Source organism: Plecotus auritus (assembly GCF_963455305.1).
Source record: "Plecotus auritus genome assembly, chromosome: X".
NCBI classification, from domain to species: domain Eukaryota; kingdom Metazoa; phylum Chordata; class Mammalia; order Chiroptera; family Vespertilionidae; genus Plecotus; species Plecotus auritus.
In genome coordinates this window covers 89,328,319-89,339,313 of record NC_137784.1, presented here as the reverse complement: position 1 = coordinate 89,339,313, position 10,995 = coordinate 89,328,319, and positions in this window count along the sequence as shown.

Here is a 10,995-nt window from a genome sequence, read left to right as displayed (position 1 = left end):
TTCCATTTGCCTGAAAAAAAATTTTTTTCATCCCTTCACTTTCAGTCTGTGTGAGTCCTTGGTTCTGAGGTGGGTCTCTTGTAGACTGAATATATACGGGTCATGTTTTCTTATCCATTCAGCTTCCCTATGTCTTCTGATTGGAGCATTTAATCCATTTACTTTTAAGGTTATTATTGATAGGTACTTGTTTGTAGCCATTTTTATTCTTTATGCCTGTGTTCCTTCCTCCCTTTCTATTTCTTCTTTTTACAACCATTCCTTTAGCTTTTCTTGCATTGCTGTTTTGGTGGTACTAAACTCCCTTAGACTTTTTTTTGTCTGCAAAGCTCCTGATTTCCCCTTCAGTTTTGAATGATAGCCTTGCTGGATAGAGTATTCTTGGATTTAGTCCCTTGTTTTTAATCACGTTGTATACTTCATTCCATTCCCTTCTGGCCTGATGTGTTTCTGTTGAGAAATCAGTTGATAGTCTAATGGGAGAACCCTTGTAGGTAACTTTCTGTCTCTCTCTTGCAGCCTTTAAGATTCTTTCTTTGTCTTTTATGTTTGCTAATTTAATTATGATGTGTCTTAGTGTAGGTCTTTTGTTGTTCATCTTGACTGGGACTCTCTGTTCTTCTTGGACTTGTGTGACTTTTTTCTTCTCCAAATCAGGGAAGTTTTCTGTCAATATGTCTGCAAACAGGTTTTCTATTCCTTGCACAGCTTCCTCTCCTTCTGGCACCCCTACTATGAAGATGTTATTTTGTTTCATGTTGCCCCAAAGCTCCTTTAGACTCTCCTCCTGCTTTTTAGTTATTTTCCCAATTGTTGCTCTGCTTGGGTTATTTTTCTACCTTGTTTTCTAACTTGCTGATTTGATCCTCAGCTTCTTCTAGTCTACTGTTGAAGCCTTCCATTCTGTTATTTATTGCAGTTATTTCATTCTTCATTTCCTCTTGATTCTTACTCATGTTGGTGTATTTCTTATTTAGCTCCTTATAATTCTCATTAAGTTGCATGTATTTCTCATCCAGACATTTGAGCATCCTTATAACCATTACTCTGAATTCTTTCTCTGACAAATTACTTGTTTCCATTTCATTTAGTTCCTTTTCTGGTGATTCACTTTTCTTTCATTTAGGGTTTTTTTTTTTTTGGTTTTTTTTTTTTTGTCTCTCCATTTTTGCTGTTTTTTTGTATTTGCTTCTATGTATTAGATCAAAGTGCTATGCCACACCGATTTTTTTGGATTGGTCTTATGTAGTAGATGTTCTGTGGGACCCAGTGGTGCAATCTTTCACGTCTCCTGAGCTGGGTCTTATAGGGAGGTCCTCTACTTGAGATATTGGGGTTCTCCTGATATAGTTGTGTCTTGAATGTTATTGTCCCATGCATGGATGGAGTCTCTTCCCAGTGTGTCTGATTACATGGCTCAATCCCTATTTCATTGTGCCAGACGTTGTGGAGGAGCTGACTGAACAGCACAAAATACAATACAACAAGACACGACACAGAAGGAACAGAACATGAATGTACACAATACCCCTATAACCCCAACAATAGTGACCACCAGAGAAAAGAGAATTAGGAAAGAGAAAAGAAATCAAGAATGATAGATAAAAAAGAAAGAAAAATATAGGGAGAAAACACAACAAACAAACAAAGAAACCAAAAAGCGAGCGCACACACACACACACACACACACCAGAAAAACGGGGGGACAAAATCTGTAGATGCAAAGTTTAAATAAAGAAAATACCATTAAAGAATTAGAGGAATAGGGGAAGGACCATGATTTACAATAAAGGAGGAAGAGAAAAAATGAGAATACAAGAAAGAAAGAAAAATTGAAAAGGAGAGTAGAGGAGAGATCAGATAGTCACACATTTAGGAAGTGAAACAAGTAAAGAAATTAGGAGAAGAAGAAAAAAGAAAGATAAAGGAGAAAAAATAAATTGAGTAGTGAAAAAAAAAAAGAATAGTGAAAGGGAAATTGAGTAGGAGCAGGGAAGAGAAAATTAGATATATGAACCAAACAACAGAGACTAGAATAATAAGAAATCAATAAAGCAGATACATAAGGAAGATAAATTGTTAAAAGGGGCAGGGTGAGAGAAAGGAAATAGAAACACCAAAAAGGAAAAAGGAGAAGAAAAAATGGGAGGAAAGAAGAGAAGAGAGGAAGGAAAAGGTGCAAAAAAATAATAAAATGACAAATAAAAAATAAAAAATAAAAAAAATGAAGTGAGGTGTCATTCTCTTCAGCGGAGTTTAAATGCCCAGTGGGAGCTGGCTTAGGACTCCACTCTTCTTTTCTGTCTGCCAGTTCTTGGCTTCCTGTTAGGTATTTAGGTGCTAACCACTGTCAGGCACTCTTTTGGCTTTTAGCACCCTGATTGAAGCTCCACTTGATCCACGTGTCCACTTCTTGTGTCTGTCTCCACAGGCCTTGGATTCAAGCAGGGAGGGCCTATCTGTCCTCTTTGCCTGTCAGGCAGCTGTCAATCTTGATCACTTAAGAGTCTATTTCTGACAGGGCTTTAGGTGGGTTTGGTGTTGTTTCACTTTCAGGAAATGTGATGGGTGTTTTTTCCTGTCCCAGAGCTTCTCCTCCATGAGTAACCCCAAATATTACTCTGCCCTTGGCTGGACAGAGATCCTTGTATGGTGACCAATGGGGTCAGGTGGGACCCTGGAGTTTTTTATCAGTCTGGTTCCTAGAATAGTGGGGTAGATGGCCCCTCCTCCACTCAGGTCTCTGAGGTCTCCTTGAGACTCTTCAGACCCCTGAATTTGGCCTCTGCCTTTGTTTCCTCCTTAAAGCTAAAAATGCAGGGTGTGGCAGGCTGTATCACCTAGGGCGGGATTTTTGTCCTTTACCTGTGTTGGGAGGAGGTAGCCCCTCCCAAGGGAAATGGCTGTTTTGGTTTGGAAGCCTTTGAATTACCTAATGCTGGATTCGTGGCTACTGCTTTTCTAAGTCTCCCTGCCTTACTTCCCACCTCAGGCACCTCAAGTCCCTGCCTCCCACCCTGCGCCAATGCCTTGGATGTGTAGTTGCAAATGAAAAATCCTGTGCTCTGGGTTTAGAGATAAAAAAAAAAGAAAGAAAAAAAGGCAATCGAAACTGCGGCTCTCTCCCCCACTGGCTCTGATCTGCTGGATTAGACTCTGCTGTTGCCATCAGTCTTGCTACCTTTTGTAGCTGCTTGGATGATATGGTTGCTACAGGTCACACTGCTGTGAGTCGAATGCCACAGGTCTGGTGGCACTGCTATGGGCAGGTGTGTGTGCTCCAGGTAACCCCCCTCTTGGGATTTCACCCTTCCTACTGGTCTCCAGGTACCTTCTGTTCTTCCTTGGTATAAGTCACCTCCTCAGCTGGACCACAGTTGAAAATTCCAAGTGAACATTCTCCAATTTATTTGTATTTCTATCCTGGCCCTGGGAAGAGGTGCCCAACAGATCTATCTATTTAGCTGCCATTTTACTCTTTCTAGTTTGTCTTTGAATGTTTGGCAAAGTTAATCTGTGAAGACATCTAGTCCAGGACTGTTGTTTGTTGGGAGTGTTTTTTTTTATTATTACTGCTTTGATTTAATTAGTTATAATTGGTCTATTCAGATATTTTTGTCTTCCTGATTCAGTTTTGGAAGATTCTATACTTCCAGGAATTTATGCATTTCATCCAGATTCTACAATTTCTTTGCATATACAGTAATTTATTATAATATTTTCTTATAAGCCTTTGTAGTTCCTTGGTGTCAGTTGCTACTTTTCCTCTTAAATTTCTGATTTTATTTATTTAGGCCCTCTTTCTTTTTTCTTGGTGAGTCTGGTTAAAGGTTTGTAGATATTTTTTATTTTTTTTAAAGACTCAGCTCTTGGTTTCATTGATCTTTGTATTGTTTTTTTAGACTCTAGTTTGTTTATTTCTGCTTTGATCTTCATTATTTTCTTGTTCCACTAATTTTAGGCTTTGTTTGATGTTTCTTTCTAGTTTCTTTAAGTGTAAAGTTAGATAATTTATTGGAAAATTTTCTTGTTTTTTGAGGTAGGTATGTAGTGCTATGTATTTCCTCTTAGGCATGCTTTCACTGTGTCCCACAGATTTTGGGCCATTTATTCTCATTTTCATTTGTTCAAGTTCTCATTTGATTTCTTCCTTGATCTTACTGTTAACCTATTCATTCTTTAGTTATATGTTATTTAGCCTCCATGTCTTTGAGTGTTTTTCATTTTTTTTTTCTTGTGATTGATTTCTAGTTTCATATCATTATGGTCAGATAATATGCTTGATATTACTTCAATCTTCTTAAATTTATGGAGACTTGTTTTGTGTCCTAACATGTGGTACATTCTAGATGTTCCATATGCACTTGAAAAGAATATATGTTTTGCTACTTTGAGTTGAAATGCTCTGAACATAGCAATGAAATCCATGTGACATAGTATGTTATTTAAGGCCACTGTTTCCTTATTAATTTTCTGTCTGGATGATCTTTACATTGATAGGTCAATGGGGTGTTAAAATCTCCTACTATGACTGTGTTAGTGTTGATCTCTCTCTTTATGTACATCAAGGTTTGCTTTACATATTTAGGTGCTTCTATGTTGGGTTCCTAAATATTTACAAGGGTTATATCCTCTTGTTGTATTGCTTTCTTTATCATTACATAGTATCCTTCTTTGTCTATTATATAGCCTTTGTTTTAAAGTCTATTTTGTCAGATATAAGTATTGATACACCAGCTTTTTTTCATTTTAATTTTCATGAAATATCTTTTCTATCCCTTTACTCTTAGTCTGTTTGTATTTTTCATTCTGAGGTGGGCCTCTTGTAGACAGCATATATATGTGTCTTGTTTTCTTATCCATTCTTAGCCATTTACATTTAAAGTGATGATTGATAGGTACATATTTATTGCAATTTTATTTTTTATAACTATGATCCTCTTTTTAAAATTTCTTTTTTTAAAAGAAGTCCCTTTAGCATTTCTTGTAATGCTTGTTTGCTTGTAATGAACTCCTTTATATTTTTCTTGTCCAGGAAGCTCTTTATTTCTCTTTCTATTTTAAATGACAACCTTGCTTGGTAGAATAGTCTTGGTTGTAGGTTCCTTGTTTTTCTTCACTTTGATTACTAGTATTTCATGACAATCCTTTCTGGCCTGAAGTGTTTCTGTTGAAAAATCAGCTGACCAACTATGGTATCTCCCTTGTAGGTAACTTACTGTTTTTCTCTTGCTGCTTTTAATATTCTCTCTTTGTCTTTAACCTTTGGCATTTTATTTATGATGTGTCTTTGTGTGGGCCTCTTTGAGTTTATCTTTGTTGGGACTCTTCGTGCTTTCTGGTCTTGTGTGTATTTTTCCATAAGCAGATTAGGGAGATTTTCAGTCATTATTCCTTCAAATAAGTTCTCAGTCCCTGTTCTCTCTCTTTTTTACTAGTAGTGTCCCATATGATGTGAATGTTGTAAGAGCTGATGTTATCCCAGTGGTCCCTTGCACTATTTTATTTTTTAAAATTCCTTTTTCTGCTCTGATTTGGTATTTCCTGCTATCTTGTCTTCCAAGTAGCTGAGTCAGTCTTTTGCTTCATCCATCATACTGTTGATTCCTTCTAGTGTGTTCTTCATTTCAGATATTGTATTCTTTATTTCTTACTGGTTCTTTTTTATGGTTTCTTTGTTGTCTTTTATGCTTACTATATCTTTGTTTAGGTTCTCAGTGAGTTAATGCATTCTTCTCCTAAGTTCTTTGAGTATCCTTATAAATCTGTATCTGTTGGATTTCTTGCCTCTATTTCATTTTGTTCTTTTCCTGGTGATTTCTCCTGTTTTGTTTTGTTTTTTTGTTATTGTTGTTTGTTTTGTTTTTGTTTTTGTTTTTTGTTTTTTTCATTTGGGGCATATTTTTTTGTCTCCCCATCTTGGCTGCCTGTTGGTATTTATTTTTTATTTATTTGGCATATCTGCTATATCTCCCATTCTTGATATTGTAGTCTTATGTAGTATGTGTCCTGTGGACCTCTAGCACATTCTGCCTTATCACCCAACCAAGGTACTTTAGAAATGTCTTTTGTGTGAGTTGTGTGAGCCCTTTTGTTTTAATTGAGTCTTGGTTGCTATTGGCCCCTTAGTGGCGAGTCGGCACGGCCATGGCATACTCAGCCCCAGGGCGCCTTATGTGCCACGCCAGCTCAGCCAGGTTCAGTGACCCTGAGAGGGGGTGGTGAAGGATTGAGAAAAGACAGACAAGAGAATGAAAGCTAGGTCTGGGTGGGACACTGCTCCTCTGATGGAGAGACAGCACTATGGACTACAAGCCGAGTCTTTATTTTATAGCCAGATGCCACGAGGCAAAGTAAGGGCATGGTCAAGATGTTAATGACATTCTTGTGAGTTTTGATCCTACTCAATTACATGCACTTGATCAAGCTTTGTTAACTTGCAGCCTATACTACATCCCTTAGGCACATGGGGCCACGAGTTTGGACCATAGGTTCAAGCTTACAACTATAGCTGTTGGCTATAATTGTGCTGGAGGGCTCTGCCCTCCAAGTTGGGACTTGCACGTGGCCATGAGAGGACTGTGCCCTCTCATTAGTCCAAGGCTTGAACCTGTCCAAACACTGTAGCTGCTCTCCACACCCTTCATGCATGGGGTTGATCCTCAGGCTGGCTGGCTCTGCAGTTACTGAGCTCATGAAGTAGAGTTTGCCCCAGCAGATTCTGGTGCCTCCTGAGATCTCCCTTTGGATGTGCTGCTGTGGAGCTCATTGGAACCTGCTCAGAAACCCACTACTAGGTGTGTTGGTTCTGAGGCCTCCTGGGAGGGACTCTGGTGCAGGTCTGTGTCAGATGCTGCCTGTAACTGTCCCTGGGCTCCATGATTTTAGTTACAAATTGATCTGCGGTTTGTGGCTGCCTCTGCTGGGCCTGGATGTGTGTGCAAAGGACCAATTTGTGCACCAAGGTCAGCTTCCACCAGCATTGAGCCCAGGGGGAGGTAAGCAAAAGGACCAAGGCACCACAAGATTTGCCTCTGCCTGGCTCCACCTGCCAGCTGCTTTTTAGGCTCAGTCACTGAAAGAGCCTGTGGCAGTACTCAGGTGCATGAGGTAGGTTCTTAGTGAGTCACCAGGTAGGGTCAAATGATGTTCACCAGATTGATACAGGTTCAAACTTTGTGGCGATGCTGAGTCTGAAGTCACTCAAAGAAAGTACCAATATATACTAAGTCTAGCTGTCCCTGCCAGATGCCCACAGACTTTTTGGTGGGGCATGGTCTCAGGGAATCATTAGGGAGATGGCAGCAGCATTTATCAGGCCAAACAGACCAAGATTTGGCTGTATTAAGAGAGGGCTCTGCAAAGATATACTATTGTCAGTTGGGTACGTGAGGGAAAATTGACTCCCACTCTAGAGGTAAACAATTCAGTCCATCTCATATTTGGCCAGACCTCCTTGAGAGCTGTTTCAGCAGGGCAGGGCCACAGAGAGCAGGAGAGTGGGACTTTTGCATTATCCCAGGCTGATGCCCTATGGAGTGGAGTTGTCCACCCAAGAAAGATGGTGTCTGTGGGTGGTATGGGAGAGGGACTCAGCACAGGGATTCTGGCAGTTGTCCCTTCAGCTCTCTTTTCAGAGCCACCCAGCTTAGTGTCTCTTTTCAAAACTCTAGTCTGCTCCGAGCCACCCTCCCCATGCAGGAGCCCAGGGTGAGTGGCTGCAAATGAGATTGTGTGTCTTGGCCTTTCAAGAGGGCACCTGAGTTTCTAGCAGACTCTTGTCTCTCCCTGGCAGACAAAATCCCCACTGATTTTCACAACCAGATGTTATGTGTTATCCTCTTCCTTGCTCAGGTTCTCTGGGAAGCCCAGCATCAGGTTGACACCCTGTGCTCCTCAGGGGGAACCTTTGCAGCTGAGATATCTTTCCAAATACTCAGCCACCATATGTTGGTGTGGGGCCATTCCTTTTTAGGTTTCCAGCCTTCCTATGTGTCTTCTTCTGTAAATCCTTACTTATAAGACTTCTTTCTGTTCAGCTAATCTTCAGTTGGTTATTCAGGTTGATTGTTCTATATTTTAGTTACAATTCCAGGTTGGTCCTGGGAGAAGTTGAGTGTAACTTCCACCTACTCTACCACCATCTTGGATTCCTCAGCAATATATTTTTAACAGAATTATACATAGGTGACAAAATTATAAGCAAAAACAAAGATATAATTAACATAAGATCCTGGATTGTGGCTACCCCTGCGGCTGGGAAAGTACTATAGAGGGTATACTAGGAACTTCTAAACTTGGTAATGTACTATATTTTAACCTGAGTAGGAGATATAGGAGTAGTTGGTTTATTTTTATTGTTAATTATTATACTGTTTATTTAATTGCTTTTTTGTGAATAATATATTTCATAATAAAAATGAAAATAATGCTTCTGTAGCCCCATGTTATTGTATGCTAATATTTATTCCCTATTTGTAGACTGTATGCCCAAGATTAGCCTTTGACTGAGACATACTATTTTCTAATTCAATGAAAATGAAAATTTTTAATTATCTTTATTACCATTTAATGTTTAAATCAAACTTTTGTCTTCTTGTTCAGGTGTATCTGCCAATTTGCAGATGGGTCAGTTTTTATAAATAGATGTTCTTGTTTTGCATAAAGCAGAAATATAAAACATCTAAATGTGCCTTATATTTTAACACATAATAGCTGTGTGACAGGCACCAGCTGGATGGATGCCATTTGTTAAGTGGCTGTGATGTATATCAATCTCTGCTGCTAAATCAGAGATGGCCTATGCAAAATTGCATATGCATCATTCAACCTTGAAATTGGCATGAAGCACAGGCTCCTATGGAAGTAATATGTCAAACTTAAGAGATTACATCACATTTGGGGGAAAACATGAACAGTGTCCAACAGACAGTTCTAGCAGATTAAGCCCTTGACTTGTTTTTTTTTTTTTTTTTTTAGTAGAATCAGATACAGTGTCCTTTGTTTTATGCTGAGGTCTCAGGAAGCATATACTAGGAGCATAATAATGATACCTTTTGTATGGGCAGGGCACTTGTCTGCTCTAAACTCTGGTTTCCTCTTTTATAAATATAAAGTATTTAACTAAGTGATAACTAAAGTAATTTTAATGCCAGCATGTTTTGATTCCATAATTTGGATAACACTTTCAGTTTGTCAAAGTGTCTTTACATGTGTTATTCCATTTGATTTCCCAACAACTTTCTGAAGTAGTTAAAGCAAAATATTGTTATCCCCAGTTTAAAGATGAGGAAACAAAGGCCATAGAGCATGGTGAGTCCAAGGCAAACAATTCAATTCAAACAAATTGGCCAATGAGACAGAATAGAGATCCAAGACACAGGCCAACACATATTGAAAGTGTTATATAACACTTGATATATAACAGATGTAGCATTACAAAACAGTGGGTCAAGCTTGGACTGTTTAATAAATGGTGCTGAAAGAAATGATTATCCATATGGAAAAAAAGAAATTGGATCTCTACTTCACACTGCATAGAATAATCAATTCCATATGGTTTAGGGGCTTAAGTGTAAAAGACAAAACTTTAGAATAAAATAAAGGAGAATATTTTTGTGACCCTGAGGCAGGGAAGGATGCCTTCAGCAAGACACAAAGTGTAAACCATAAAAAAATATTAAATCTGCATTAGAAATGATAAAATAAAAACAAAGTATATGGATTAAGACATCAAGACTTAAATGTATTATTTAAATTTTAAAGTTCACTTATTTAAAAGCTAAAACTAAAGACTATAACAAATATTTTAAGAGCGAGAGAAGGAGAGGTCGCATTAATGTGTTAGGTCTTGGTTGTGTCAAGAGAGAAGATGAGGGAGCCAAATTCATCACCTTTCTTTCTGGATAGACTCAATAAATACAGATTAAAATTTAAACCAAGAACTAGAATAATGGAATTAACATCAAAAGTACTAAACACAGAAGAGTCAAAAGGTCTGAAGAGATTTGTCTGGGAGCAAGGGGCAGGGAGGGAGAATTTTACTTTTAATTTTGTACCATTGTGCACTGCCTGAATTTTTATTTCATGTTTTATATATTAAAAAAAAAACACATTAATTAAATGATCAGGATGAACAAGTGTGAATAGATTGGAGGCTTTGACCTCATTGTCTAACCAAAACTTTCTCTGTTACACAAGAAGATCAAGTTGGCAGGTCAGATCTTAAGCATTGCATCGGTTAAGTCTCTGGACAGTTGATTGCATTTTTGAAATAAGGCAGAACCAGGTTGGAAAGTAAATTCTTTTCTCAAGTCTTTTCTGTTTACATGATTCATAGGGAACGGATGGCCCAGCTGTCTGTATTTAAGATAAGTGGGTGGTTCCCGGTTTGCAATCAATGAAGCAATAATTACAATTCTGAGTAAACTGGACCCCATAAAACGTTTTTTTTAATTTGTGAATGAGATGGAGGCACAAAGGTAGGCTTATTGGAGTTTAATGTGCAACATATTCAGGGAAGTGTCTTTAAAATTGAAGTGGCTAAAAACCTCACTAACCCTCCCTTACCAATACTAGTATATAGGTCAAATGACCTTTGTCTTGTAGTGGTCTCGGGCATTCAACCTAACCAGTGTAACAATGCAGCTTACATTTTGTTCGAAATTCACATGTTACCTTCTCAACAAGGCCCAGCAATCATTATTGCTGCTTAGAGTTGGCTGACCTCAAGAGTTTGGAGAAAAGAGATCTTTATTTCTTCCTCCCAATACTCCTAGCAGGTTGAAATGTTATTGTTTGAATGCTGTTAACCTACTCCCTCCTGGGAATGCCTTTCTATGCCCCTACTTTCAAATGAGTGTTGAATTCATGTGGAAAAGGAAGGAGGTGCAAAAATTAAAAGCAATGATGAAATAAATCGTGCTCACTTTGTGGGGCTTTGGAACATATACATATATTCACACCATTTCTTAAGGTGCCTTTTATTTATTGAGT